Below are 9,952 nucleotides of genomic sequence, written 5' to 3' on the forward strand. Positions count from 1 at the left end.
CTACCCTACTTTAACCTACCCTTCCCTGTACAGCCCTTTCACCACTACATTACTTTTCCTGTTTTCTTCTCTCTACCTTCGGATGATTATCTTCACCTCTACAGTAGAGAGAAATTTCGAACTGGAAGGGTTAAATACTGCCATCATCAACCCCATCTCTATCAGGGGATCTCCTAAGCTGAATAAAATCATGCGGTCAGCTAGGACAATGTAAATAAGTTGTTCTCGGCTTGAAAGATTAAATGATTCTGTCCCGTCATCCTAAGAGGGTTTTCTGAAGCTGTAGGATATAGTCAGAAGCTAGCAAAGAGTAAAAGTGACATCCGCAAACCGAGAGCTCTGCGTCCAGCGCTCCGCGGTTCAAGTCCCAGAGGTGGACAGATGTTTTGACGTGTAGACGTTACCAGGGCGTAGCTTGGTGGCCTACCCTTTAATATTCTGGACTAATGGTGGTCTAGCCTCGTGCCCCTGCGCTCCACCACATAAAAAAACAAGACAAAAAGGAAAGCCAAGGGTCATGAATGAACTAAGGGACTGAACTAAGCGGGGAAGAACAAAAATCGTAGAGAAGATCACCCCAAATTTGATGAGACAGTGTAGTATAACTGAGTGAAATAGGCGTTGGATATGACGGAACTAAACGGCAGTTATACCCACCTCTGTTCTGTACCCTACATTACCCTGATTCAGCCTACCCTACCCTACCCAGCCCTACACTACCCTACCCAGCCCTACCCTACCCAGCCCACCACCACCCAGCCCTATCCTACCCAGCCCACCACCACCCAGCCCTATCCTACCCTGCCATAACCTATCCTACCCTCCCATAACCTATCCTACCCTCCCAAACGCAACTCGACCCATCCCTACCCCATACTGCCAAAACCAACCCAACCTTACCCCACCCTGTCAAGACCGACACAATCCTACCCCACCCTGCCAAAACCAACCCAGTCCTACTCCACCTTGCCAAACCCGACCAATCCTTTCCCACCCTGCCAAAACCGACCCGATCTTACCCTACCCTGCCATATCCGACCCAATCCTACCCCATCCTGCCAAGACCGACCCGTCCCTTCCCCACCCTGCCAAGACCGACCCGTCCCTTCCCCACCCTGCCAAGACCGACCCATCCCTACCCCACCCTTCAAAAACCATCCAAGTCCTACCCCACCCTGCCAAAACTATCCCAGTCCTACCTCACCCTGCCAAAACCGACCCAACCCTACCCCACCCTGGCATAACCGACCCAACCCTACCCTGCCCTAACCAAACCAATCTTATCTAACTCAATTTTCACTCTAACACTTTCTTCAGTTTTCTTCATTCTTTCTCCAGACGATTTTCTTCAGCTCTGGAGAGGAATTTTGAATTTGAGGGGTTAGATACAGCCAGCATCAACCCCTTCTCTGTCAGGGGATCTCCTAAGTTGAATAAAATCGTGCGGTCAGCTAGGACAAAGTAAATAAATCGTTCTTGGTCTGAAGGGTTACATGATTCTGTCCCGTCATCCTAAGAGGGTTTTCTGAAGCTGTAGGATATCGTCAGAAGCTAACAAAGTGTAAAAGTGACATCCGCAAACCGAGAGCTCTGTGTCCAGCGCTCCGCAGTTCAAGTCCCAGAGGTGGACAGATGTTTTGACGTGTAGACGTTATCAGGGCGTAGCTTGGTGGCCTACCCTTAAATATTCTGGACTAATGGTGGTCTAGCCTCGTGCACCTGCGCTCCACCACATAAAAAAAAAATGAAAAGGAAAGCCAAGGGTCATGAATGAACTAAAGGACTGAACTAAGGGGAGAAGAACAAAAATCGTAGAGAAGATCGCCCCAAATTTGATGAGACAGTGTAATATAACTGAGTGAAATAGGCGTTGGATATGACGGAACTAAACGGCAGTTATACCCACCTCTCTTCTGTACCCTACACTACCCTGATTCAGCCTACCCTACCCTACCCAGCCCTACACTACCCTACCCAGCCTTACCCTACCCAGTCCACCACCACCCAGCCCTATCTTACCCTGCCATAACCTATCCTACCCTCCCCAACGCAACTCGACCCATCCCTACCCCATACTGCCAAAACCAACCCAACCTTACCCCACCCTGTCAAGACCGACACAATCCTACCCCACCCTGCCAAAACCAACCCAGTCCTACTCCACCCTGCCAAACCCAACCAATCCTTTCCCACCCTGCCAAAAACCGACCCAATCTTACCCCACCCTGCCAAAACCCATCCTACTTCACCCGGCCAAAACCGACCCAATCCTACCCTACCCTGCCATAACCGACCCATTCCTACCCTACCCTGGCAAAACCAACACAATTCTACCCCACCTTGCCAAATGCGACCCAATCCTTGTCCACCCTGCCAAAACCGACCCACACCTACCCTACCCTGTCCAAACCGACTCAATCCTACCTCACCCTTCCAAAACCGACCCAATCCTACCCCACCCTGCCAAAACCGATCCAATCCTACCCCACTCTACCAAAACCGAGCAAACCCTACCCCACCCTACCAAAACCAACTCAATTCTACTCCACTCTGCCAAAACTGACCTAATCATACCCCACCCTGCCAAAACCGACCCAATCCTGCCCCACCCTGCCAAAACCAACTGAAACCTAACCAATACTCTGCCAAAACCGACCCAACCCTTCCCCACCCTGACAAAACCGACCCATACCTATCCCACCCAGCCAAAACTGAGCCATTCCTATCCCACCCTGCCAACTCTGACCCAATCCTACCCCGTCCTGCCAAGACCGACCCATCCCTACCCCACCCTGCCAAAACCGACCCAATCCTACCCCACCCTGCCAAAACCGACCCAATCTTATCCCACCCTGCCATATCCGACCCAAGCCTACCCCATCCTGCCAAAACCGACCCGATCTTACCCCACCTTACCAAGACCGACCCATTCCTACCCCACCCTGCCAAGACCGACCCGTCCCTACCCCACCCTGCCAAGACCGACCTGTCCCTTCCCCACCCTACCAAGACCGACCCATCCCTACACCACCCTGCCATAACCGACCCAATCCTACCCCACCCTGCAAAAACCATCCAAGTCCAACCCCACCCTGCCAAAACTATCCCAGTCCTACCTCACCCTGCCAAAACCGACCCAACCCTACCCCACCCTGGCATAACCGACCCAACCCTACCCTGCCCTAACCAAACCAATCTTATCTAACTCATTTTTCACTCTAACACTTTCTTCAGTTTTCTTCATTCTTTCTCCAGACGATTTTCTTCAGCTCTGGAGAGGAATTTTGAATTTGAGGGGTTAGATACAGCCAGCATCAACCCCTTCTCTGTCAGGGGATCTCCTAAGTTGAATAAAATCGTGCGGTCAGCTAGGACAAAGTAAATAAATCGTTCTTGGTCTGAAGGGTTACATGATTCTGTCCCGTCATCCTAAGAGGGTTTTCTGAAGCTGTAGGATATCGTCAGAAGCTAGCAAAGAGTAAAAGTGACATCCGCAGACCGGGAGCTCAGCGTCCAGCGCTCCGCGGTTCAGGTCCCAGAGGTGGACAGATGTTTTGACGTGTAGACGTTACCAGGGCGTAGCTTGGTGGCCTACCCTTAAATATTCTGGACTAATGGTGGTCAAGCCTCGTGCACCTGCGCTCCACCACATAAAAAAAATAAAAATAAAAAGGAAAGCCAAGGGTCATAAATGAACTAAAGGACTGAACTAAGCGAAGAACAAAAATCGTAGAGGAGATCGCCCCAAATTTGATGAGACACTGTAGTATAACTGAGTGAAATAGGCGTTGGATATGACGGAACTATTATGATTTGTAATTATAATGTGGAGTCCTAACACCCTGTCCAAACCGACCCAATCCTACCTCACCCTGCAAAAACCGACCCAAACCTACCCCACCCTGCCAAAACCGACCCAATCAAACCCCACTCTGCCAAAACCGACCAAATCCTAACCCACGCTGCCAAAACCAACCAAAACCTATTCTATACTCTGTCATAACCGACACAATCCTACCTCACCCTGACAAAATTGACCCAGTCCTACCCCACCCTGCCAAAACCGACCCAACCCTACCCCACCCTGCCAAAACCGACCCAACCCTACCCCACCATGCCAAAACCGACCCAACCTTACCCCACCCTGCCCCCAAAAAAACTCAATCCTACCCCACCCGGCCAAAACCGACCCAACGCTACCCCACCCTGCCAAAACCGACCCGATCCTAACCCTACCCCAAAGAACCGACCCAACCTGCCCCACCCTGCCCAAAAAATCAATCCTGCCCCACCCGGCCAAACCGACCAACCCTACCCCACCCGGCCAAAACCGACCCAACGCTACCCCACCCTGCCAAAACCGAACCATTCCTACCCCACCCTGCCAAAACCGGCCCAATCCTACGCCGCCCTGCCAAAACTAACCCAACCTTACCCCACCCGGCCATAACCGACCCAACGCTACCCCACCCTGCCATAACCGTCCCATCCCTACCCTACCTTAACCAAACCAGTCTTATCTAACTCATTGTCCACATTAACACTTTTTTCCATATTCATCTTTCTTGCTCCAGACGATTTTCTTCAACTCTGGAGAGAAATTTCGTACTGGAGGGGTTAGATACAGTCACCATCAACCCCTTCATTACGAGGGGATCTCCTAAGCTGAATAAAATCGTCCGGTTACCTAGAACAAAGTAACTAAGTCATTCTCTGTCTGAAGGGGTTATTGTGTCTGTCCCATCATCCCGAGAGGGTTTCTTTAAGCTCCAGGAAATCGTCTAAAGGTAGCAAAGTGTAAACATGACGTCAGCACTTGTTCTAGGCGCCACAAATCGAGTCCCGGAGGTGAACAAAGGTTTTTATATCATATAGACGTTTTATATTTTATATTTTGCAACTTTCAGAGGCATTTACTCAGCTTTAGGAGTCTTATGGATAGGCTCAATCAAACGTATCGAACCTCCCATGTTAGAAAAAATAGCTTACAGAAATGCGTCCTCGTACTGAAGGGGCGGAATGGACAGATCGAGTGACTAAGATATTGAATTATGTATATGACTGGTTTTGTTGTTATTTCTATTATTATTATTATTATTATTATTATTTCAGGCAAATGTCCCAGGCTTCTAGACTGGCTGACTAGCGAATATTATTAAGTCTCCCGTGGCTCCGTGCTCCTTCCACTCAAGAGCCTGCACTTCACGCATTCCACGCACAAGATGGCGTCACCGCTGCATTCCTGCGAAGACGAGAGGTCAAGAGGACGACACTTGCTTTTTGTTTGTTTGTTTACTGTAATTGCTTAAAGCTGTGATCCCTCCAACTTGAATGCTCAGTTGTAACTATAGATAACTAGAATACGATGCTAGTCACGAAGAAGGGCTATGAAAAGATACAGAGCTCGTAGTATTGGCTGGATGAATCACTCTTGCGTGATAATCAAAGACGGTGAATAAAACCCACACTTGTAGACGAAGAATATAATTAGCCAAACAGTTTCGGTGGACACTGCCACCATCTCAGTGGTCAAGATAGTGAGAGGGAGTGACATACTGATTATACAAGGGTTCCTTTTTATGCCTGTGTGTGAAAGGGTGGGCAGGTGAGGTGGGGTGGGCAGACAGGGGCGGGGATTAAGGGGGGATTTTGGGGGGGACATTGACCTGTGTCGTAGCAGGAGTCTTTCCTGTTACGACACAGGTAAGGTCAGATAGGAATTACACCTGACCTGTCCGGTAATGTCCCCCCCAAAATACCCCTTGGGTTAATCCCCGCTTACAATCTACCCCACCCCACCTCACCTTTACCCCACCCTTCCACACACACACAGGCATAAAAAGGAACCCTTGTAGTGTCAGTATGTCACTCCCTCTCACTATCTTGACCACTGAAGATGGTGGCAGTGTCCACCGAAACTGTTTGGTAATTATAGTCTTCTTCTACAAGTGTTGGTTTTATTCACCGGCTCGTAGTATTTTTTTCTTTTAACTAAGATACATGAAATAAGCTGCAAAAATACGAAAATACGAGCTTACTTAATGTAAATGAATTATAGTACGTTCAAGATGGAGGGAAGGCATTTTGTATTTTGTTTGTGATGTTATAATGTCTCTCAGGATCCTAGGATCCTCTCTCGGCTGAACCAAATTGTCTGGCGTCAGCTGGAACATGATGCTAGAGTTATGTCGGTCGTGATGGGGTTAATGGTGACGGTATTGACACTGTCAGGCTCCTATGACTCACTCAGTCGAATAAAATCGTCTGAGTCAGCTGAAATGGGGTACTAGAGTTGTCCCAAGCACCAGAGGGTTAAGATTCTTAACCCTCTGGTGCTTGGGACAACTCTAGTATTCCATTCCAGCTGACAGACGATTTTGTTCGGCTGAGTGAGTCATAGGAGCCTGACAGTTACTACACTGTCACCATTAACCCCCGCATGACCGGCATAACTCTAGCATCATGTTCCAGCTGACGCCAGACAATTTGGTTCAACCGAGTGGGTCTGGGGCCTGGGGGGCACTAAATGAAAATATCCAAAAAATATTAAAGGGGGGGCTATATCAATTTTGCCACAGGAGGTATACCAAAATTGGACTTTTTAATAAAACCCCCTCCTCTCTCACTCCCTGTGTTTTGTATATGTCCCTCTCTGTCTGCCTGTGGTGTGTCTGTCCCTCCCTCTGTGTGTGTGTGTGTGTGGTGTGTCTGCTGTGTGAAGGTGGCTGTGTACGTGTCGTGTGTGCCTTGATGTGTGTATGTATGTAGTAGTGTGTGTCTACTGTGTGAAGGTGGCTGTGGCTATGTACGTGTCTTGTGTGTGTGTGTGTCGATGTGTGTATGTATGTAGTAGTGTGTGTGTGTGTGTCTTGATGTGTGTATGTATGTAGTAGTGTGTGTAAGTGTCTTGGTGTGTGTGAGCTGAAGTGTAAGTATGGGGCCTTGTGGTTTTAAGGAAAGCCTGCTACGCAAACTTCCCTCAGCCACATTTTAAAGAAACCTCTATCACACCGGGACTTGAACCCGGGTCCTCCTGATCAGCAGGCCAGCACCATGCTGACCATGCTACCGCGGCCCCACTAGTATACCGGCTAAAACTTCTACTGTATTTTATTTCTTTACATGTTACAAAAAATGGGAAATTGAACTATCATGCACAGACTAAACTAAATTGTCATGTACCTATTAATGTCGCTTTAGGAGGAGATATTTCGAAATTTCCTGAGCTACTTGGAATACCTAAGCCTGCAGTTTAATGCTAATCATGAACAAGTGCTATGGAAAGAATATAGAGCAGTTGCTACTTATATAAAGGGAGAAAGTAAAAACTGCAACTTAGACTGCTATCCAACGGCAGGACTTAAACGATTAACCATATATTACATAAACTTAACACACTGAGTGACACAGAAACTAAACATATGATACAAATTCTTTAATGAAACTTATAATGAGAGTACAAATGACAAAATATACACTGCACAGGAAGACAGTACAGTACTCAGTGGTTATACCTTCTGTGAGAACTGAGAATGAAAGCCTATCTGTTGTACCGATTTATAAACGGAAGAGATGAATCGCTAAATTTGATCCACAGTAAAAAATAATAATAATAATAATAATGAATACATAAAACAATAAAGACAAACCATATAGACTACATGTCCACCCTAAACTGACAAAAACCTGGCATCTCTCCACCTTGAATGCTGAGCTGTTTCTAGAGATAAAGACTAGATTATCATGCAAATCACAATGAAGATCTATGGGGAGGATGCAAAACCATAATACTGTCTTATTCTGCCACTTAGATACAGGAACTAAGCAGCAGAAGGACTAAAATTTGTCAAGGTGAGCCAACTACAATGACACAGATGAAGTCTGAGATTATATAATGTGTAATCATGAACTGATTGCATCATTCAGTAAAGATTACAAAAGGAAAAGCTATCAAATCTGAAAGTGTAAGTACTATACAAGATATGATTAACCTTGTACATCCATATTCTGAGATATGCTTCCTATATCATAGCCTACACACAAATTCATCCCCCTCAACAGTAATGGTATATTCCTGCTGTCTCCTGACTTCCAATCAACTTATGAAACCTCTCTCCTAATTACAGTACAGTAATATGTTAATGAAGGCTGCTAGTAATTACCTTCAGTATGATAATTCTTATTTAAAGGTAGCAGCAATGGTTAATGAAGGATGTAAGGTATGCAGTCCTTCCAGTTCAATATACTATATCTCCAATCAGGCTTTATCCAGTGTCTCTCCTACACATGTTAATACCTTCAGTCTTCACTAGTTTAACTCACAGAGCAGGGATTTTTTTTTCATGCCATCTCATGATTATATTTAGCTTTGTATAGACTTCTGGAAGTGTAGGGGTTAGGCACAGCCTCACTGAACTCCTGCAATAGCAGAGACTTTGCATAAGTTGAATAAAATTGCCTTCTGGCACTATGAATAAACTGAAAAGGGCATCACCGGGATTGCAAGAGTTAAAGGGACTCGCGGAGTTTATATCCCCGATGTAAACAAACTACCCATTACAGTTTTTACACACATCCCCTCATTTTTTCCAGCCAATTAACCTACTATGCCTGCCCATGTACAGGATCACATTCGACCTTAAAACCTAAACAGATGGTGTGAATATCGGGGGATTTAAGTAGCACTGCTTACTCGAGTTTAAAGGGACATCTTGGTCACCTGAAGATACACACCGCCGTATATCATCCTTATAGCTAATAATTACAACTTACATCAGCCGACTACACCTCTCGATAATGACAGCAAACACTGATAAACACATGGGCATAAGAATTACCATAATAAGAAGTAGACTAACACCGTAAAGAATAAAATCTTCACTCATCTCCAGCATCTCTCAACGTTGCTCCTATAATGCACCAGTGACGTCACACTTCAAATTAAACATTTACTTATTAACATAGAGAACATAGAGGATGGAAGTAATGCGAGTATAAGTGGCTGGGGAATGGCTGGGAGAAGGAGAGAGGTGAGAAGACAGGAAGAAATCAGTAGGATAGAAGTTGTGGAAGCAATGAAGAAAGTTAAATCGGGGAAAGCCCCAGGAATTGATGGAGTGTGTGGTGAAATGCTGAAGCATGGGGGAGAGATAGTAGTAGAATGGATGTGGAAGATGTGCAGATTGGCCTGGGAGGAAGGTAGAGTCCCAGAGGATTGGAAGTCAGGTATAATTATTCCCTTGTACAAAGGAAAAGGGGAAAAAGAAGTGTGTGGTAATCATAGGGGCATCTGTCTTCTTAGTATAATAGGAAAAGTGTATGGTAGGATACTTATTGACAGAGTTAGAGAAAGAACAGAGAAATTAGTTGGAGAAGAACAGGAGGCTTTAGGAAGGGAAGAGGTTGTGTAGATCAGATATTCATTCTTAGATCTTTAGTGGAAAAGTTTCTAGAGAAGGGAAAGAAGTTGTATGCGGCTTTCATGGATTTGGAGAAAGCATATGACAGGGTGGATAGACAAGGATTGTGGAAAGTGATAAGAATATATGGAGTAGATGGGAAGTTGTTGAATGCTGTGAAGAGTATGTACAATGGTGCAAAGGCTGTAGTGCGTGTGGATGGTGAACTAAGTGAATTTTTCTCTTTGAAGGTTGGGTTGAAACAGGGATGTGTCATGTCTCCATGGTTGTTCAATCTGTACATGGATGGGGTAATAAAAGAGGTACAAGGTAGGGTAGTGGATGTTGGAGTGGCCCTGGTGAGAGAGGGTAGTGTTTGGAAACTCCCTGTACTGTTGTTTGCAGATGATACTGTGTTGTTGAGTGAAGACGAAGGGGAGCTGCAAGGCTTGGTGGATGAGTTTGGGAGAGTGTGTAAGAAACGGAATCTAAAGGTGAATGTAGCGAAGAGTAAAGTGATGGTCTTTGAGAGAGGTGAAGTCAGTGAATGGACA

The sequence above is a fragment of the Coenobita brevimanus genome, unplaced genomic scaffold (genome assembly GCF_032717465.1).
Source record: "Coenobita brevimanus isolate Jiangsu-jjx unplaced genomic scaffold, ASM3271746v2 jjx.HiC_scaffold_2634, whole genome shotgun sequence".
Taxonomy (NCBI): Eukaryota; Metazoa; Arthropoda; class Malacostraca; order Decapoda; family Coenobitidae; genus Coenobita; species Coenobita brevimanus.